General features: G+C 38.7%; 1 non-coding gene and 1 pseudogene across 1 annotated transcript; one reads left to right on the top strand and one right to left on the bottom strand.

Moving 5' to 3' along the window:
- Positions 1-3,934: 3,934 nt before the first annotated feature.
- On the bottom strand, positions 3,935-4,767 carry LOC118921466 (NADH dehydrogenase (ubiquinone) complex I, assembly factor 6-like; annotated as a pseudogene).
- Positions 4,768-22,460: 17,693 nt separating this feature from the next.
- Positions 22,461-22,625, top strand: LOC130680507 (U1 spliceosomal RNA). Its single transcript, XR_008993534.1, has one exon. It is a non-coding gene; the product is annotated as a U1 spliceosomal RNA (small nuclear RNA).
- The last annotated feature ends 372 nt before the right edge of the window (positions 22,626-22,997 follow it).

Here is a 22,997-nt window from a genome sequence, read left to right as displayed (position 1 = left end):
ACATATATCGTTGCAATTTCATAATTTTTTTCTGCCATATAATTTCTTTTTTATGTGGAATCTGAGGAACAGAAATGAAAAAACAAGGACATAGCAATACAGGCTGACCTCAAGAAATGAGAGAAATCCCAAATAGTATACACTCACAATTACAGAAATTAGAAAAAGAAGAACAAATGAAATCCAATGTTAGTAGAAGGAGATAGATAGTAAAGATCAGAGCACAAATAAATAAAATAGAGAAGAATAAAACAATAGAAAAAAATCAATGAAATCAGGAGCTGGTTCTTTGAGAAAATAAGCAAAATTGATGAAACCCTAGCCAGGCTTTCAAGTAAAAGAGTGTACATTCATAAACAAAATCAGAAAAGGAGATAATCACAGGAGACACCATAGAAATACAGAGTTATTAGAGACTACTATGAAAAATTATATGCCAATAAATTGGACAATCTAGAAGAAATGGACAACTTTCAAGAAAAACACCAACTTCCAAAACTGATCCTGGAAGAAACAAAAACTGAGCAGACCAGTTACTGGCAATGAAATAGAATTGTGATGAAAGAACTATCATGATATATTATATATTATATATTATATATTAATATATTATATATTATATATTATATATCTATACTGCTTTCCACAATGGTTTCACCAATTTACATTCCCACCAACAGTGTAGGATGGTCCCCATTTCTCTGCATCCTCGACAGCACTTGTTATTTCTTGTCTTTTGGATTGTGACCATTCTAACTGATGTTAGGTTCATATCTCACTGTGGTTTTAATTTGCATTTCCCTGGTCATTGATGATGTCAAGCATCTTTTCAGGTGCTTGTTGACCATTTCTATTTCTGCTTTGGAAGTGTCTTTTCGGGTCCTCCACCCATTTTTTAATTGGGTTATTGTTTTTGGCTTTTTAAGGCATATGAGTTCTTTATATAATGTTTATCACCCCTTATCAGATGTATAATTTATGAATATATTCTCCCATACTGTGAGATGCCTTTTTGATATACTGATGGTGTCCTTTGCTGAACAGAAGCTTTGTAGTTTGATGTAGTCCCATTTGTTCATTTTTGCTTTTGTTTCCCTTTCCTGAGGAGATGTGTCCAGGAAAAAGTTGCTCATTTTTATATTCAAGAGAATTTTACCTATGTTTTCTTCTAAGAGCTTTACAGTATCATTACTTACATTCATGACTTTGACCCATTTCAAGTTGACACTTGTGCATAGAAAATAATCGAGTTTCATTCTCTTACATGTAGCTGTCTAGTATTGCTAACAATATTTGTGTAAGAGGCTCTCATTTCCCCATTGTATATCCATGGCTCCTTTATCGTATATTAACTGGTCATACATGTGTGAGTTTATGGCTGGACTCTGTTCTATTCCATTGATCAACGGATCTGTTCTTGTGCCAGTACCAAATTGTTTTGGTTACTGTAGCTTGCAGTAGAACTTGAAGTCAGGAAGCATAATCCACCCAGCTTTATTCTTCCTTGTCAGGACTGCTTTTGCAATCAGGGTCTTTTGTAGTTTAACATGAATTTTAGAACTATTAGTTCTTGTTCATTGAAGAATGCTGTTAGTATTTTCATAGGGATTACATTGTATCTGTAGATTACTTTAGTCAGAATGACCATTTTGACAATATTAATTATTCCTATCCATGAGCATGAGATATATTTCCATTTTCTGGTGACTTCTTTAATTTCTCTCATGAGTGTCTTGTAGTTTCCAGGGTATAGTTCTTTCAACTCCTTGATTACGTTTATTCTTAGTTAGTTTATTCTTGTTGGTGCAATTGTAAATAGAAATATTTTCCTGATATCTCTTTCTGCTAGTTCATCATTATTATATAGGAATGCTACAGATTTCTGTGTATTGATTTTGTATCCTGAAACTTTGCTGAATTCAGTAATTAGTTCTAGTAGTTTTTTTTTGGATTCCTTAGGGTATTTTATGTAAATTACCATTTCATCTGCAAACTTTGACAGTTTAACCTCTTCCTTTCCAATATGGATGCCTTTTATCTCATTGTGTTGTCTAATTGCCATGGCAAATATCCCAAGTATTCCGTTGAATAAAAGTGGTGAGAGTGAGCATCCTTGTCTTGTTCCCGATCTTAGTGGAAAAGCTCTCAGCTTTTCACTGTTAAGTATGATGTTGGCTGTGCATTTGTCATATATAGTATTTACTATGTTGAGGTATTTGCCCTCTATAAACATTTTGTTGACAGTTATCATAAATGGATATTGAATTTTGTCAAATGCTTTTCTAGCATCTATTGAGATGATCATTTGATTTTTGTCCTTTTTATAGATGTTGTGTATGATATTGATGGATTTTCAAATATTGGACTATCCTTGCATCCTTGGAATAACTATCACTTGATCATGACGATCTTTTTAGTGTATTTTTGAATTCAGTTTTCTAATATTTTGTTGAGTATTTTTACATATATGTTCATCAGGGATATTGGTTTGTAGTTTTCTTTTTTGTGGTGTCTTTGCCTAGTTTGATATTAGATGCTGGCCTCCTGGAATGAGTTTGGAAGTATTTCCTCGTCTTCTACTTTACTGTAAAACTTTAAGGAGGATGGGTATTAGGTGTTCTCTAAATGTATGATAAAATTTAGTGGTGAAGCCATCTGGTCCAAGGATTTTGTTCTTAGGTACTTTTTTAATTAGAAATTTAATTTAATTGCTGGTTGTTCTGTTTAGATTTTCTGCATTGTCAACCAGGGGGATGGAATATCTGATGCTCCTAAGAGTTCTAAACCTGCTGATCTGAGAGTGTCAGGAAGATTTTCTCCACATGTCCTTTCTCCTGAGCAGTGAACTCTGTGTAATCTTTGCCCCTTTCGTGCCCCTCTTGCTGCTGGGCAGTCTTTCAAAATGCCCACCTTTCTTTTGTCCCAGGGCAGCCAGTAGTGCATTACTGTTCTCCACAAGCAGCTGGAATCTCAGTCTTTCTGAGTACTCTTCCTGTCTTAGATTTCCAACCCCACTAGCCTTCAGAGCACCATGTCATGTGTGTTTGTGCTCCTGTAGAGGATTTCCAGGGCTGGGTTTTCAGCAGTCCTGGGCTTCTACCCTTTTCCTGCTCCATTCCTCTTCTCCCAGCTTTTGGGCTGGGGTAGGGTGAGCACATAGGTGCCACTAGTTCTCAGTTTTGCTACTTTCCCCTTTTCTGTGAGGTCTTCTCTTTTCACCAGATGTAAGCTGTCTGTTCTTCAGTCTTTCAGGATTAGTTGTATTTGCTATATTTCTGTGTTTTATGTGATTTTGGGAGGTTTCTGCACTTCTCACCACCATCTTTTTATGACTCCTCTGATCTTTGTGCTTTTACTTCTCCTCCATCTCGCATATAATGTAATGGATGTTATAATATTTAAATACTTAAAAACAATTTATATCCAACAGATTTTTTTATTATGGTTACATTTATTGGTTTTGTTTTTAACTTTTGACCTAGAGATGTAAATGTATGTTTTATGTAGCATCTTTACTGTATTAGAGAATCCCTCTTTGAATATATTTTAACCATTACCAGTGAATTTTACCCTATCTTCTTATTTTATGATAATTCTATTCATTTTACTTCAACTCAGAGAACTCCCTTCAGCATTTCTTGCAAGGCAGGTGTAGTGGTGATGAACATCCTCAGCTTTTGTTTGGGAATGTTTTTATCTCTCATTCATTTCTAAACTACAGCTCTGCTGTTTATGGAAATCCTTCTTGGCAGGATGCTTTTTCATTATTTGATTATGTAATCCCTTTCTCACCCAGTCTGGAAATTTTTGTTGACTGACATAATTATGGTGTTTACCACATAAAGATGTACTATCTTTGTTGTCATTTTTAAAGCTATATTTGTCACTGACTTTTTGACCATTTTCTTTTTTTTATCAGTGCCATGAAATTATTTTAATATCTTTTTCTCTATGACTGAATATACAAAAATAATGGAAGGAATATATTTTTCTGCTGTAAACATGGGTGGAATATTTCAAAATACACATGCTGAATTTTCTTTAAATGGTCTTCTAGGGCAACTGCCTGAAGAAAAGCAGGAAATGCTTTCACAGGAACAGTTTTGTGGAAGAACTTAGCACGGTTTGGGTGCAAGTGTGCCTGGCTGGCAATATCATAGATCACATCTCTCACATTTTAATCTTGGTTCTTCCATAGAAAATCCTCTTGTGAAACACCATGCAGCATACAAACATCCATGGGAAGGAGCACCCTCCTTCTGCTACCATGATGGGGCATTGCTCTCAAGCAACTGGCAATGCCTTGTGCTTTTCCAATATGACTTGCAACATGATCTGCATGAAGGTGCTTTACACCCAGTACATCCAGTGTTAAATAAAAAGATAACTTCGTGTTTTCAGCATAATTTTCTAGTTCCTGGATATTACAGTATGCTCTGTCATTCAAATTTTTTCTCTTTCATCAATAATTTTCATCTTTTAGTCAGGTTATGTCTTTTAACAGACTTCCACAGTTCAATGGCCACAGGCTAATGTGATGGACTGTCACAGTACATATCATCCACAGTTTTTTTCCCAAAATTGCATTCACGTCAGTCCAATTGTTTTCTCAGAGATCGAGTCCTTAACCAGCCTGAGACAGTTCGAATTAAGGGCCCTCACTGCAAGAGCAGAGCTTCTGGATTCTGCAGGGAAGAGCAGAGAACATAAATACCCTCCAAAATCTCATTTCTGCAGCAGCTTTAGGTAGTAACGGTCGGTGCCCAAGGAAACCCATCAGCTAAGCCACGGCCACGCTCGGCCCAGAATCCAAAGACACTGGGAGCTGCAGCATGCTTGACCCTTTCTTTTATTTACTTTTTATTTATTTTTTTATTTTGGTATCATTAATCTACAATTACATGAAGGACATTATGTTCAATAGGCTCCCCCCTTCACCAAGTCCCCCCCACATTCCCATTCACAGTCACTGTATATCAAAATAGTAAGATGCTGTGAAATCACTACTTGTCTTCTCTCTGTTGCACAGCCCACCCCGTAAACCCCCCAACACTATACATGCTAACCATAATACCACTTTTTTTTCTTCCCGCCCTTATCCCTCACTTCCCACCCATCCTCCACAGTCCCTTTCCCTTTGGTAACTATAGTCCATTCTTGGGTTCTGTGCTTCTGCTGCTGTTTTGTTCCTTCAGTTTTCTTTTGTTATTATACGGCACAAAAGAGTGAAATCATTTGGAACCTGTCTTTCTGTGCCTGGCTTATTTCACTGAGCATAATACGTTCTAGCTCCATCCATGTTGTTGCGAATGGTAAGATTTGTTTTCTTCTTATGGCTGAGTAGTATTCCATTGTGTATACGTACCACATCTTCTTTATCCATTCATCTACCGATGGACATTTAGGTTGCTTCCGTATCTTGGCTATTGTAAATAGTGCTGCGATAAACATAGGGTGCATCTGCCTTTTTCAAACTGGAGTGCAGCATTCTTAGGGTAAATTCCTAAAAGTGGAATTCTTGGGTCAAATGGTAGTTCTATTTTGAGCATTTTCAGGAACATCCATACTGCTTTCCACAATGATTGAAGTAATTTACATTCCCATCAGCAGTGTAGGAGGGCTCCACTTTCTCCACAACCTCGCCAACATTTGTTGTTGTTTGTCATTTGGATGGTAGCCATTCTTACTGGTGTGAGATGATATCTCATTGTGGTTTTAATTTGCATTTCTCTGATGACAAGCGATGTGGAGCATCTTTACATGTGTCTGTTGGCCATCTGAATTTCTTCTTTAGAGAACTGTCTATTCATCTCCTCTGCCCACTTTTTAATTGGAATATTTGCTTTTTGTTTGTTGAGGTGTGTGAGCTCTTTATACATTTTAGATGTCAACCCCTTATCGGATCTGTCATTTTCGAATATATTCTCCCATACTGTAGGATACCTTTTTGTTCTATTGATGATGTCCTTTGATGTACAGAAGCTATTCAGCATGATATAGTCCCATTTGTTCATTTTTGCATTTGTTACCCTTGCCCGGGGAGATATGTTCAAGAAGAGGTCACTCATGTTTATGTCTAAGAGATTTTTGCCTATGTTTTTTTCTAAGAGTTTTATGGTTTCATGACTTACATTCAAGTCTTTGATCCATTTCGAATTTACTTTTGTGTATGGGGTTAGACAGTGATCCAGTTTCATTCTCTTACATGTAGCTGTCCAGTTTTGAAAGCACCATCTGTTGAAGAGACTGTCATTTCCCCATTGTATGTCCATGGCCCCTTTGTCGAATATTAGTTGACCATATATGTTTGGTTTAATGTCTGGATTCTCTAGTCTGTTCCATTGGCCTGTGGCTTTGTTCTTGTGCCAATACCAAATTGTCTTGATTACTGTGTCTTTGTAGAAGAGCTTGAAGTTGGGGAGTGAGATCGCCCCCACTTTATTCTTCCTTCTCAGGATTGCTTTAGCTATTCGGTGTCTTTGGTGTTTCCATATGAATTTTTGAACTATTTGTTCCAGTTCATTGAAGAAAACTGTTGGTAATTTGATAGGGGTTTCATCAAATCTGTATATTGCTTTGGGCAGGATGTACATTTTGACGATATTAATTCTTTCTAGCCAAGAGCATGGGATGAGTTTCCATTTGTTAGTGACCTCTTTAATTTCTCTTAAGATTGTCTTATAGTTTTCAGGGTATAGGTTTTTCATTTCCTTGATTAGGTTTATTCCTAGGTATTTTATTCTTTTCGATGCAGTTGTGAATGGAATTGTCTTCCTGATTTCTCTTTCTATTAGTTTATTGTTAGTGTATATGAAAGCCACAGATTTCTGTGTGTGAATTTTGTATCCTGCAACTTTGCTGAATTCCGATATTAGACCTAGTACTTTAGGAGTGGAGTCTTTAGGATTTTTTATGTACAATATCATGTCATCTGCAAATAGTGACAGTTTAACTTCTTCTTTACCAAACTGGATTCCTTGTATTTCTTTGTTTTGTCTAGTTGCCGTGGCTAGGACCTCCAGTACTATGTTGAATAACAGTGCGGATAGTGGGCATCCTTATCTTGCTCCCAATAGCAGAGGAAAAGCTTTTAGCTTCTGGCTGTTTAGTATGTTGATGGCTGTGTGTTTATCATATATGACTTTTATTATGTTGAGGTACTTGCCTTCTATACCCATTTTGTTTAGAGTTTTTATCATGAATGGATGTTGAATTTTATCGAATTATTTTTCAGCATCTATGGAGATGATCATGTGGTTTCTGTCTTTCTTTTTGTCGATGTCGTGGATGATATTGATGGATTTTTGAATGTTGTACCATCCTTGCATCCCTGGGATAATTCTCACTTGGTCTTGGTGTACGATCCTTTTGATGTATTTTTTAATTCAGTTTGCTAATATTTTGTTGAGTATTTTTGCACCTACATTCATCAGGGATATTGGTCTGTAGTTTTTTTTTTGGTAGTCTCTTTGCCTGTTTTTCGTATTAGGGTGATTTTGGCTTCATAGAATAAGTTTGGGAATATTCCCTCCTCTTCTATTTTTTGGAAAATTTTAAGGAGTATGGGTATTATTTTCTCTGTATGTCTGATAAAATTCTGAGGTAAATCCATCTGCCCCAGGGGTTTTGTTCTTGGGTAGTTTTTGGATTACCACTTTGATTTCGTTGCTGGTAATTGGTCTGTTTAGATTTTCTGTTTCTTTCTGGGTCAGTCTTGGAAGGTTTTATTTTTCTAGGAAGTTGTCCATTTCTCCTAGGTTTCCCAGCTTGTTAGCATATAGGTTTTCATAGTATTCTCTGTAGTTCTTTGTATTTCTGTGGGGTCCATCGTGATTTTTCCTTTCTCGTTTCTGATTCTGTTGATGTGTGTTGACTCTCTTTTCCTCGTAATTAGTCTGGCTAGGCGCTTACCTATTTTGTTTATTTTCTCAAAGAACCAGCTCTTGGTTTCATTGATTATTGCTATTGTTTTATTCTTCTCAATTTTATTTATTTCTTCTCTGATCTTTATTATGTCCCTCCTTCTTCTGACCTTAGGCCTCATTTGTTCTTTTTCCAATTTCGATAATTTTGACATTAGACCATTCATTTGGGATTGTTCTTCCTTCTTTAAATATGCCTGGATTGCTATATACTTTCCTCTTAAGACTGCTTTTGCAGTATCCCACAGTAGTTGGGGCTTTGTGTCATTTTTGTCGTTTGTTTCCATATATTGCTGAATCTACATTTTGATTTGGTCATTGATCCATTGATTATTTAGGAGTGTGTTGTTAAGCCTCCATGTATTTGTGAACTTTTTGCTTTCTTTGTACATATTATTTCTAGTTTTATGCCTTTGTGCTCTGATAAATTGGTTGGTAGGATTTCAATCTTTTGGAATTTACTGAGGCTCTTTTTGTGGCCCAGTATGTGGTCTATTCTAGAGAATGTTCAATGTGACCTTGAGAACAATGTGTATCCTGTTGCTTGTGGATGTAGAGTTCTGTAGATGTCTATTAGGTCCATCTGTTCTAGTGTGGTGTTCAGTGCCTCTGTGTCCTTACTTATTTTGTGTCTGGTCAATCTGTCCTTCAGAGTGAGTGGTGTGTTGATGTCTCCCAGAATGTATGCATTGCATTCTATTTCCTCCTTTAATTCTGTTAGTATTTGTTTCACATATGTTGGTACTCCTGTATTGGGTGCATATATATTTATAATGGTTATATCCTCTTGTTGGACTGAGCCCTTTGTCATTATGTAATGTCCTTCTTTATCTTTTATTACTTTCTTTATTTAGCAGTCTGTTTTGTCTGATACTTGTATTGCAACACCTGCTTTTTTTCCTCTCTGTTTTTTTCATCAACTATCTTTTTCCATCCTGTGACTTTAAGTCTGTGCATGTCTTTGGTTTTGAGGTGATTCTCTTGTAAGCAGCATATGGATGGGCCTTACTTTTTCAACCATACTATTACTCTTTGTCTTTTGACTGGTGCATTCAGTCCATTTACATTTAGGGTGATTATTGAAAGGTATGTACTTATTGCCAATGCAGGCTTAAAGTTTGTGGTTACCAAAGTTTCTAGGTTTGCTTCTTTACTATCTTACTAACTTAACTCATTTATTGAGCTATTATAAACATGGTCTGATGATTCTTTATTCCTCTCCCTTCTTATTCCTCCTCCTCCCTTCTTCATATGTTGGGTGTTTTGTTCTGTGCTCTTTTAAGGCATGCTCCCATCTAGAGCAGTCCCTGTAAGATGCCCTGTAGAGGTGATTTGTTGGAGGCATATTCCCTCAACTTTTTCTTTTCTGGTAATTATTCAATCCCTCCTTCATTTTTAAATGATAAACATGCTGGATACAGTAGTCTTTGCTCAAGGACGTTCTGGTACATTGCATTAAGTATATCATGCCATTCTCTTCTGGCCTGTAGGGTTTCTGTTGAGAATTCTGATGATAGCCTGATGGGTTTTCTTTGTAGGTGACCTTTATTTTCTCTCTGGCTGCCTTTAATGCTTTGTCCTTGTCTTTGATCTTTGCCATTTTAATTATGATGTGTCTTGGTATTGCCCTCCTTGGATCCCTTGTCATGGGAGTTCTGTGTACCTCTGTGGTCTGAGTGGCCATTTCCTCCCCTAGTTTGGGGAAGTTTTCAGCAATTATTTCTTCAAAGACACTTTCTATCCCTTTTTCTCTCTCTTCTTCTTCTGGCACCCCTATAATGCGGATATTGTTCCATTTCGATTGGTCACTCAGTTTTCTTTAAGTTCTTTCATTCCTTGATATCCTTTTATCTCTCTGCATCAGCTTCTGTGCATTTGTGTTTTCTGTTTTCTAGTCCATTAATGGTCTCTTGCATCTCTTCCATTCTGTTTTGATGTCCTTCCAGAGCTTGTTTTATTTCTGTATTCTCCCTCCTTAGTTCTTGCATATTTCTCTGCAAGTCCTTCAGCATGGTTATGACTTTTGTTTTGAATTCTTTTTCAGGAAGACTGGTTAAATCTATCTCCCCAGGTTCCTTCTCAGGTGAAGATGTAGCAGATGCAGAAGCTGTCTGGGTTAGTCTTGTCTGGATCAAATATTTTTGCCTTATCATTTTGACAGGTGCAATTTTGAGCTATTTAGTTTCTGTCTGGGAGGGCTAAGGCTTTCCACTAGCTCCTGGCCTTTTTTACTGTGACTACTGCAACTCATAGTGGCTTGCGTTGGGCAGTTGCGTGTAGACCGAGTCTCTGTATCTTGCCCAGCATGTATGGAGGAAGCTCCCTTGCTGTGGGCATGGCCAACCTCAGGGTGCTGCTCTGCTATGGCAGGGCCCCAGAGGGGTAATGGGCGGGGTTCTGTTTGGCTGTTTACCTCCGTGAGGGGTCTCAGAGCTGTTGCCGAGGGGGTTAATGTTCCCGGGTTCCCTGGAACTTCCAGCCGCTGGTCTTTGTCCCGGGAAGCTTCCATCCAGCTGTGGCATCCCTGTCCCTTTAAGACAATCAAAAAGCACTCGCTTTTCTTTGTCACAGGGGCACCGGCTTCGAGACCCGCTCAAAGGTCTTGCTGTCCAGTTTCCAGCATCCCACGCATGCACTGTGTCTGTGCTCTGGTTCGGATGGCTAGGGCTGGGTGTTTAGCAGTCCTGGGCTCCCTCTCCCTTCCCGCTCCATCTCCTCTCCTCCCACCCCACCTGGAGCTGGGGTGAGTGGCACTCAGGTCCTGCCAGGCCAGTGCTTGTATCTTACCCCTTTCACCAGGCGCTGGATTCTCGCAGGTGTGTATGTAGTCTGGCTGCTGTCTTGTGTCTCCTGGTCTCTGTTTTAGGATTAGTTGTATTTCTTGGATTTTCAAAAAATATTTGTTTTTAGGAGTAGATTCCCACTGTCCTACTCACACTGCCATCGTGGCCCCGCCCCCTGACCATTTCTTATAACGTGTCTCATTGCAGTCCTAACTGAGCTCAACATTTTGGGTTATTTTTTCTTACGGATCTTAATACATTTTTCTCCTTCTGGTTGGGAGTTTTCAGACCTTATTGCTTTGAATATATATTTTGGTGTTTTTCTTATCTTAATGGAATTCCCAAAATGAGGATATTGTTATTTTTGATTGTCTGTAAATCCCACAGGCTTTTTTCACTTTTTAACAGGCTTTTTCCATTTTGCCTCTCTAGCTAATCTCAACCATCTTGTGTTCTAGGTCATAGATAATTTCTTCTACATGGTTGTCATCTTTTGAAGGGAAACTAGCACAAGAAAAAGAAATTGTGGTACATATTGAGACCCTTCAACAAATTTGCTTGGAATGGATCCTAACATAAATGGAATGTGGCTAATAATGTTAGTATACCTCAGATACTAAGTACAGAAGGAGTTTTTAGGGAAAAATCCAATTTGCCAATATTTTGACCATTCTACTTAGCAACTGTCTTCCTAGAGAAAAGCATAGTGGAAAGAGGAATCTCCAAGGATAAGAAAGTTTACATATTGAAGTCTCTACTTCACCACTCCTAATGTTGACATGGAGGAAAGTCGACAAGGAATTCTGCAAAGCTTATTGAGTAGTGATAAGAGGTCAATTCCATGGTAGCAGGAGCCCTCACACTTGGTACAGGATGTTTTGGGCTTCACAAAAGTGGGGATGCCTGAACAAGTTTTTCATAGAGTGTGAGATATATTTTCCAATTTTTTCTTGCTTAATGAGATACCAATTGACATACTTAACTGAGTTTAAGGTATGCATCATAATCATTTGATTTATATATATTGTTAAATGATTACTGTATATATTATATATGGTAACATATATTACCTCATGTAGGTATAATGCAGGGAAAAGAAAAAAAGACATTCTCTTTGTGATGAGATCTCTTACAATTTACTCTCTTGTTTTGTATGTATCATACAGCAGTGTAGTCATCATGTCATAAATTATTCCTACTACTTATTTTTCTTATACCTAGAGGTTTGGACCTTTGAACACCTTCCTCTAATTCCCCTTTCCACAGCTCCCCACATTTATATGAGTGTTTGTGTGTTTCTGTGTGTAGTTTCCATACATAAGTGAAATCATGTAGCATTTTTCTTTCTCTGATGTATTTCGTTTAACATAACCTCAAGATCTGTCTACGTTTTCACAAAAGGCAGGGATTGCTACATTTTTATGGCTGAATAACATTCCATTGTATATTTATATGACAAGTTATCTATCCATTTATCTATTGATGGACACTTTGGCTTCCATATCTTGGTGTTAACTTTTGGGGGAAATGTGTTCCCCCCTGGGGGCAAATAAACTTTTGAAACAAAATCACTCAAAGGGAAAAACAAAGTGGGAGAAACCCTTTTATTCCTTACAGTAAGTCACTACTCCCACTTGCCCATGTCTCTCCTGGAGGAAGCCAAAAAGCCCCTCTCCGGCCCAGGTGCCCAGTCTTCCCACACCCCTTGTACAGGCCTACTTATATGGAGATGGACTACTTCCCTCCACCCTTTGGAAACACCTATTGATACAGAGATGGACTAAGGCCAGGTGAGAGACTCTGGAAACATTGCAATTATACCCACAGCCCACCCCTCCAGAAATCTTGTCTCACAATCTACTCCCTATCTTCCACAATGGCTCTGGTGTGAAAAAACTGGATCATCATAACCTGATTAATAACATACAACAAAAGCAGTAAAATCATGATAATCTCCAGTTTGGAGGACCCTGCTAGGTTCAAAGTCCTATGCGAATTAATTCCATAGCTCACCCATTTCACAGGAGGCCAGCAGTTGAACTGGTAGAGAGCCCTGTACAAACTCAACAAGGCGGTGTGGGTCCTAGCAATAATGACTATTGAAGAAAAGAACCTTAAGAGTGATAAAATACATGTTTTAATAACACCAGCATAAGCTAATATTGTCCATCAGTGAGGATGAATGCATGGCATGCATAACAGTAGTCCTGTAATAGGACATTGACAGGCAGGGTATCTCATTCTGGTGTAGTATACAAGACCTTCACACCCCTCCCTGTGGGAGAGTCCAGTGACCACCCATCCAGTTGGTATGGTACCATGTTTGTAGCCACAGTGTCAAACCCCAATAGATGGCCAAGCTGTCAGTGTAAACAACGATAGGTGAGTGCTCCTGGGTGAACACAAGCTGCACTGCCCACAACTCAACCAGTTGACTGCTCTTGCCCTCTCCGTCCTTCATCCATATTGTCTCAATCTTACAAGGGAAAGCCACAGCCCTCCACGTGGGGTGCTACCTACAACTGGAACCAGCTGTATACCAAGCATATTCAGATATAGGGGCTTTTCCCTCCTGATAAGGACTGTTGGCTACCAATGGCTCCAAAGCAAGTTCTTCCTTCTTTCCACTGGCATATGTGACTGGCCCCAATAAGCATTGTTCTCAACTGAAGGGGCTAGTAGAGAGGGCACTAAAGTGCTGTAAATATGTGCCCCATTTACCAGTTTAGGCACCAGAGCCATGCTGCTCCATGTCCATTGTGTTCACTCTTGCACTCACCCCATGATGGGATAGGTAGTTATTAGCTTGGTCAGAGCTGTTCTGGTGATGGGCTCCGTAGCCATCAAGGCGTGGGACACAGCAGCCAGTTGCTTCTCTATCAAGGTGTACCGGATCTCTACTAATTTCCAGAGTTGTGACCAGAATCCATTCATGCCACTGTCAAAGGCCCCATCCATTACCATTTAGAGTTACATTAACATCTAGGTCATGGGGCATTGATGAATCCATTACACTCAAGGCCTGTATGGCCTTCACTGCTTTCTTAGCAGCAGTAAAAGCAGCTGCTGATGTCTCATCCCAGTCCCACATGATGCTCTTTTGTACTAACCAGAATAAGGGCTTCAGAATTTGTGACAAGGGTGGCATAAAATCTCTCTAGTAGCCCAAAAGACACAAAATTTCTTTTAATACTGACACAATGGTAGGGGTAGGGAAAGCCTGTACCTTGTCTGTGACTGCTTCTGGGATAACTTTACTTTTACTCAACCAGGCAATTCCTTAGAACTTTATAGACAAACCAGGTTCCTGAACCTTGGTGCTGTTCACAGCCCATCTATCTCCTGTAGATATTTCAGCAGTCTAGGAACTGCCCCTTCTAAATATGCCAGAGAATCAGACATGAGCATATAAGCACTTTAGTGATACAGCCTCACCATGTGTCGTTTCTTCCATGTGGCCATGTCCTGGACTACAAGTCAGTGACAAATGGTGGGACCATGGATGTATCCCTTTGGAAGGACAAGGAATGTCCACTTCTGGCTTTCCAAAATGAAGACAAAATGTTCCTGACTTTTCTGTGCTATGTCAATAGAGAAGAAAGCATTAGCAAGGTCCACAACATAATGATGTGTCTCTAGTTCATGACTGAGGGTGTCCATAAGGGATGCTTACAGGGGTCAGCAGCATGCAAAGGGGGTGTGACTTTATTCAATTCCCTGTAATCTATGGTCATAGCCAAGAGCTGTATGGCTTTTTCACTGGCCACACTGGGGAATTAAAAGAACAGTGAGTGGGCTTTATGATGCTCACCTTCTCCAGCTCCTGTAGAATTTCTCCGGTTTCCTTCAGTACCCCAGGCAATTTACCTTGATTAGTATTTGTCACCCACCAAGGAAGAGGCAGAGCTACAGGTGGGTGCTTAGCATGCTGCTCAGAACTGCCTTTACCACATGTACCCTCAGTCTGAACTCACCTGCTGTGGTCTGTAGCCACAGGCCTTGCAATGTATCCACCCTCAAAATATATTCAGGGATGGGAGAAATGTGTACAATGTACTCCTTTGGCAGTAAATGCCTTATCACCAGTGGGACTTGGGCTTTCTTCACTCTAATTGCCTTACCCCATAGCCATCTACTATAGCAGGGGTCCCAGGAAAATGTTCAGGCTTGCCATAAATCAGAGAACATTCAGCTCCTGTGTCCACCAGTGCCAGGACACATTGTATATTTGTGGGGGACCAATGAATTGCTAATTCTACATATGGCCTCTTGGCCCCACCACATCCCCCAAGATAGGGGCCTTGAAAGCCCCTTAGTCAAACCACCATTTCCAGTTGTCATCTTGTGGGGGTGAGGGCACAGGCAGGGCCTGAGTACTGTCCCACAGGAAGTCTCACAGGGACACAGGCTGGACATGGGGCTTTGCCTCCGGCTTCCAAGTCCTGGACCTCAGTGGCTGGGACGGCTGCTCTGGCTTTAATTGGTGCCACAGTTCTAACAAGACACCCTTGGGTTTCCCATCAAGTTTTTCTTTTACTATCCTGGCCTTTATCAAATCAACCTACATCTGGGTCCTTGAGACCTTCAGCTGAGCCTTTTCACCTCTCATTTCAGTTGTAGCCTGTACTTCCTTCTATGCTCTGATTGTTTCAACCTCCGCCATCTCTTCTAAAGTACGATAGCCTCACTTATGGGTTGCCCTATGTAGTGTGCAAAAATAGTTTCTAAGGACACAAAGAAAGACTGGGGAACCGTATGGAGCATTTCTCATTCTCCTGGTGAACAACTCCTCACCAGGGCCCTGGGGCTCCATATTACAGATGGTATCATTCATGCCCTACTCCCATAACATCTGCTGGAGCTCTGCATGCAATTTCTGGCAAGTAAGTAACTGTGGTAAATCATCATTATTAGACCAAACCTTCCTGATGGCTGCTGTGAGCCAATCCAGTATGCATGATTCTGTGTGTGCGATGGGCACTTTGCAATCGCTGCCATAGGGAAGGGAGAGTCATCAGGGAAGCCAATCTACCCATTTCAGAAAGAGACATAATGATGTTTTCCACCCTCATACCCCAAAGACACAAAAGTCATGTTGGCAGATGTTCTGAGGGCTTCAGCCAAAACTGGATACTCATGTCCACCAGTTCATCCTGGGAATAGGGAGAGTATGGAGAGCTCCACAGCCTGAGGAGGAGGCTGTTCCTCCCCCACGGAGCCTGCAGTTTTTGCATTTTTATTTTCTTAATTGCAACTGGTCAGGCCTTTAATACAGGAGACGCTGGTGCTCTGGGCTGTGGCCTCAGCAACAGTCCCACCCTCTAACCCAGGCCCCATCCTCCCAGATATCTCCTGTACCATCTCCAGGGCTGAAGGCACCACTCCTTTCTCACCCTACCCCATGGCCTCCTGCAAGTTGGATTCTCTTGCTGCCTCCTCCCTCACTGCTAAAATATCTTCCAGGAGCACAATCTCACTTCTCAATATTCTTAATACTTGTCTCTCTTTCTTAAAGGCATCTGGTAGGTTGCTACCCAGCTCTTCCAGGTGATGCTGGTGTGTGTCTCTTTCCTTGTTAAAGCTTTCCACTATCTCAAGAAACAAACTTCCCACAATTCTGGCTGCTACATGGGCACTAAGGGCCTCTAAGCAGTATTCTATCTCATGGAGGGCTAATGCCACAGCTTCCAGTGTGTCTACCCTTCCCAATTCTGCAGAATGTCCCACCCATCTAGGAGGAACTGTACACTAGACCAATTTTTCATCAGGGTCTCCCCAAGTAGAATCCCCTTGCTGAAACCACACCCTCCACATCTGCCAGAGGTAATGGTGAGTCATCAGCCCCCACCGCAGCAGCAACTAGAGATTCCCCACCATCCGCATGGGGTTTCTGCATCTTCTCTCCATCTCTAGGGGCAGCCCCCCTGAGTGTCACACCCGTGAAGAGAGATGTCAGGTTCAGAGATACTGCCAACTATTTCTGGGGGAAAAATATTTTTATCTCAACCCATGGCAAATAAAATGTTTTGAACTGAAATCAGTCAAGTGGAAAACAAAGTGTGAGAAACCCATTTATTGCTTACAGGAAGTCACTACTCCCACTGGCTCGTGTCTCTCCCTGTCCTGGCTAAGAAGAATAAAATACAACTTCTCCAGTCCAGGTGTGCACTCACTCTTCCCCCATCCCTTATAAGCACTTACTGTTATGGAGAAGGACTACTCCTCTCCACCACTTAGAAACACCTATTAATACAAGATAGACTAAGGCCAGGTTAGAGATCCCGGGAATACTGAAATTTTACCCACAATTGGAAATTTGTAATTAATCATGTTATAAATAGACAGGTGCAGATGACTTTTCAACTTAGTGTTTTCATTTCCTTTGGACATATTCCGAAAAATGAAATAGCTGGATCATGTATTTATGTTTTAGATTTTCTGAGCATTATTTATGCTAGTTTCCATAGTGGCTGCTATGATTTATAATAACGCTGAGTGTACTGTGGTTCCCTTTTTTCACTTCCATGCTAGTATTTTTCCATTATCTTTTAGATTATGGTAATTCTAACTACACTGAGGTGATACCTTAGTGTAGCTTTGATTTTCATTTTCCTAATTACTCTATCTCTATCTCTTCTATTAAGTGATACATAGCATCTTTTCATCTATATGTTGCCCATTTATATATCTCCTTTGGAAAATTGCCTTTTATATACTATGTCCATTTATTTCTTGGATTACTTTTTGTGTTGTTTTTGCAGTGATGCTTTCTAATATGATGAATTCCCACATTATTTTTTTTATGAATGTTTTCAGGTCACCCATTTAATTATTTAATACATTTTGAGTTAATATTTGTGAGTGGCAGAAGATAGGACACCAGTTACCTGTGCACAGACACTGGGTCATGTGAGGCCATAGTGCAGAGGGTGGCAAATGGCAACAGAGCAGTCACAGGATATGAAAACAAGGAGCAAGAACTCTGTGGTTCCTAAAAGATAAGTAGGAAGGTTTCGACATTGTATGTTGTGAGAGAAATCAATTCACTACCAATTAGATAAGTCATGATGTATTTGGGATTGCAAATTGAGATGGTACCAAAAGTTAAGTAGGACAAATTTCCCACAGGCAATTACACTGGGAAATAAATATAGGGACCATAAAATTTTTAACCAGGTTCCCACTTAATCAGTAAGAAAAACAGAACTTGAAAGACTTGGAGTTCCTGGGACCTTGAGATATTCATCAGGAGAAATTCTGTGAAGATGGTGAAGTTTTCCAGTCTCTCCCTGGAGTCAAAGGATAAACTAAGAAGATAATACTAGAGACCATAATTAAAGTACAAATTATGCTTGTATGGAATGAAATGTCTGCTGTATGTAATTTACTACATTGATTTACTCTCACAAAGGCACACTGATGTACAGACCAATATCATTACCCTTCAGTCCTCTTATTGAATGTGTTTCAAAGAAACCTTTCTTACAGGTGTATTTTTATGGTAACCCACATGAAGAAATGTGCATTGGGCTTCTCTGAATTGCTTGTTGATCTCTTTTTGGAGGGCATTGCTGTGCTTGGATTTCTGACAAGCCTCAGAACAACTACTAAACACAGGCTCTTATAAACCTGCAGACCTTCAATGTCTTGTTTTCCATAGAAATTCTGGCCAATCCATTGAGATTAATTAGATTGGCAGTAGGTATTTTACAGATACACTTTAAATAAGGGTTTTTAAACTTTAAGTAAATAAGGGTTTTTAAACTTTAAGTAAAGGGATTTAAATAGGTAAAACTTTGGAAAGCACAAGATCCCCAAAATAGCTTCTGGGTAAGTGATGAGATAATGACATCTTAAAATTACTTACTCATTATAATGAAAACAATATCATATAGGAAAAAAATTCATACATATATATGTTACATGATAAATAATGATATTTGTGAAACATAAAAATGAGGTAAAACAAGATCAATTTACTTACCTATCATATTTATAAGAAAGTTGTTTAAAAAAGCAGCAAAAGTCAACATTAATGATAAAACTTATGTAATACATTTGAAATTAATAGGCACAGAATAAATATTTTAAAATATGTATAACTGCACAATGGACTCTGAAGTTTTTCTGCCTCTTAATGTATAGTGAAGAAAGAATCTTGAGATGATTGTGAGAATTCTAATTAATATGTGAGTAGATAGATTTTGAATAAGATCATAGGATAAAATCATAAATGTGCCATGATTGTACAGTGGTTTGAGTCCAGTGAGAAAAGATGTCATGAAAATAGAGAATACTACTTCACAACTGTGGTGGGTTTTAAGAAACAGAAGTAAACATATGTATTTATTTTTGTAATATTTATTTGAGTGGATCATGCAACACATACAGATGGCCATATAGAAATTGAATTTTACTGATCTAGCAACTATATTTGAAGGACACCTGTTTTCTGTTCTGCCCAATTAGGGCCTCAGATCATGACATGTCATAATTTGTTCAACTTAAGATTTAATTGTAGGCTAGTTCAAGGTTATCCATATATCTGAAAATCATGGAAATCATAAAAGCCCATTTTTTCTGAATACAATTTCCCCTCCTCTCCTCAAATAAAATATTTAACTCAATACTGAAATAAATATTATACAGACAACAACTCCATGAAAATTTTTAAGGGGATTGAAAACAACTTTTTCTCTGATGACAGCATTACTGGCTGAGATGCTGTTTTTCCCAGGATCATGTCTTGGAGGCAACGAATAATGAAGCCAGAAGATAAGAGTATGGAATAACCAGCAAGGTTTTTAATAATGAGTGAGAAGGAAAGAAAGAGACTCCCTCTAAAGAGAAGGGGCTCCAAAAGTGGAGGCCACTGTGGCTTTAGTGCCTAGGGATTATAAACCAAAAAAAAGGAAGTTTACAGGACTGTCAGTGGCTTGTTGCTAGGAAGACCCGTTTGTTTTTCAGGCTAAATTCTCCAGATCCCCAGGATGTGGCTCATTGTTTCCTGTGAGGCCTTGACCCTATTTCCCTCCTGCCTTCCCCTTACCTGGCTCATGAGTTCTACTGGCTGTCCACATCCTACTACTTCTTGCATCATTAGGAATCATGTAGTGTGTGTCAATCAATGTTTTATATGCTATCTACTACCAAGACTAGCTTCTCCAGGACTACGCCCTGTGACAATCCACCAGATGCCACCCATGGTCCATGTTCAGAAATGTCAATGATTAAATTCAACCGCAATTGCTGTGTTCTTATTTTTTTGTCCTATAAATTATTAACACACATTTTAAGCATTAAAGCACTATCACAATGCTTTGTTTCATATGACAAGTATTATTTCATGTTTCTCTATATTTCTCATGTTTACAAGATATTCTCAAATTCCCTGTGTACAAATTATCTTTTTTGACCTTGCTAAGCCTAAGAAGGATGGACAATCAGCAATATATTTTATGTAATTTATGTTTATGCATATGGATGGAGTTGTTAATATGAGTATTCTTTTCTGTAATTATCTAATAAAGTGACAGAGTATCTGTTTATCTATAGAATGTGGAAATACACTGAAACAAAAAGGCTAGATGAAAAAATTATTATTTTTGGTATAAAATTATACATATGGGTGATTTTTACAGAAAAATAAATCTGATTTTTTTTCTCACCTTTGTGCATACCAATGTGTGCATATGGCAAATAAATTATCATTGTAGGTGTTATTAACTTACAAATCCATGGGGCTACTACAACACAAAATATCCACTACATACCACAAAATAATTAGTAACTAAAAAGAGGGAATAAAAGTAATAGTAAGCAAGACTTTTCTTTATTAACTGCATAATTATCTATAGCTAATTTATTAATAGATCCATCTTTTTCTTTATCAAATGACCAAATAACTTATTTTTATGGTAATGTTTTTGTACACAAAAAAATGTGTTTTGTATACATTTCTACATTAATTATTGAAACATTAATGTCCAGTTAAGGGACAATATCTCTTCTGTGAAATTGGAAAGCTCTTTTAAACATTCTGTCCAGAGCAGATTTAATCTCCCTGTTCTTCAGGCTAAAGATGATGGGGTTAAATAAGGGGATCACCATGGAGTAGAACATAGCTTTGAGGATTGCTTGAATACTTGATGAGTTGGAAATATGACCAAAACAACCAAACAATTCAGAAACTATAAAGAGAATAAATGTAGCGATCTGGGGAGAGCATGTTGACAGCACTTTGCTCTGGGCTTCTACAGAATGCATCTGGAGCACGGTTAAAAAGATGTAAACATATGAGGTTAATAAGATGACAAAGCAGAATAACATGAGGAAAGAACTTACAGTGAGGGTCACAAACTCAGAAAACTGCACAGCCTGGGATGCTATGTTCATAAATTGAGGCACATCACAGAAAAACTGGTGAATCACATTGGACTTTATGAAGGGGTGACTGAACATGGTCCCTGTGTGGACAGCAGAATAGACCAGCCCACTGGCCCATGAGACACCTGCCACCTGTGTGCACAGACATGGGGTCATGTTGAGCCCATAGTGCAGAGGGTGGCAAATGGCAACATAGCGGTCATAGGACATAACCACAAGGAAAAAGAACTCTGCAGATTCAAAGAAAATATATAGGAAAGTGTGAGCAGTGCATTCTCTGAGAGAAATCAATTTACTGCACATTAGAGAATTCATGATGGATTTGGGAACAGTAACTGAGATGTAGCCAAAATCTATGAGGGCTAAATTGCCCGTAAAAAAGTACGTGGGGGAGCGAAGATGTGCATCTATAACAATGATGGTAAATGTCAAAAGATTTCCAGCCAGAGCTCCTAGATAAACCATTAAGAATATCAGACCTTGCAAGATTTCGAGCTCCCTGGAGCTTGAGACGTCCATCAGGAAGAACTCTGTGAAGGTGCTGCCATTGTCTGTGTTTGTTAACATGCTTCAGTGACCTGTAGTCAATTGATCAAAGGGTAATGAAAATGCTATAAAAGTGATATAAATTGGTTTATTGAATTAAAACATATACAAACCTTATATAATGATTGTACCTTGCAGAGTACATTTTAATTAACCAAGTGAAATAATCAAAGTGTAAGAAAACACAGTATTAAATACAGTCAATAAACCTTGGAAAATATTAAATAAATACTGTAAATATACCTAAATACTAAAACCTTTCAATATAACTGGAAAAAATCCTTTTTTTCCCAATAGGATCTAAAATCAAAACATCATCCAGTAACGGAATGAGCAATGATTAAACACAGATATACTGATGACTGAGACATGGGGTATCTCTCAGCACATAGTGTTTCTCAAAGACCCCTGCTGTAAAGGTAATACCATTACCCTTCAATTTCTTTCCTTAGGCACAATCCAGAGAGTCCTTCCTTGGAGCTGACGGGACTTTGACTCTAAGAGACATGAAATAAAATGCACTGGCTTTTCTGTTTCTTTTGGTATCTCTTTCTGTTGGGCAATGGTTTATTTGATCTCTCACAAATCTCAGGGGAACTACAAATTGCATCCTCCAGGAATGCTGAAGGCCCTTCATGCCTTGTTTATAATAAATATCTTGGCCAATCCATTGAGATTAATTAGAGTGGCAATAGTGTATTTTTAGAGATAACCTTTGAAGAGGTTTCATAACCTTTGAGAAAGCACAAATCCTCCAAAATGGTTTATGGATCGCTCTTGTTTTAATGAGTAAATAAATGTATTTGTCAAATGTGTGTTGATAATACTTACCTAGCAGAAGAGATAGCATGGTCACAAAGGTGGTTTTCCTGAGGCAAGGCTCATGCATTTGCACTCCTCATATGCTGAACCTTGTTATTTCCCCAAATGTGTGAAACTTGACTCCATAATTTTTGGTAGTGGGGGATTGCGCTTGTGCTTTCCCCTGATATAAAAAAAAAAGGAAAAAAATATGTGTTAATAGAGTGGAAGTAAAATATATCAATGTGCCCAACTCTCATACCTGAACTAATTTAACCAAAAATGTATGATACAACTCACTAAATAAATAGTAAAGTTAATGCAATAGCTTGAAAATTGGCATCCATAGAATGAAAAGGATAATGGCTATCAAAGCACAATGTAAATGCTTATCTAAAACTTACAGCAGACCCTGATTGTAACTAATGAACAGGATCTAATGAAAAAAGACAAATGGACAAAATACCAAGATGATCCTAAAAATTATCCCAAGGAAAGGAGTAGAACAACCTTGAATAAGTTCGGGACAAATATCATCAAAATTCTATATTCTAAGATG

This window comes from Manis pentadactyla, chromosome 13, assembly GCF_030020395.1.
Source record: "Manis pentadactyla isolate mManPen7 chromosome 13, mManPen7.hap1, whole genome shotgun sequence".
NCBI classification, from domain to species: Eukaryota; Metazoa; Chordata; class Mammalia; order Pholidota; family Manidae; genus Manis; species Manis pentadactyla.
The sequence above is the reverse complement of the archived record's forward strand: the minus strand, read 5'-3'. Positions and strand labels throughout refer to the sequence as shown.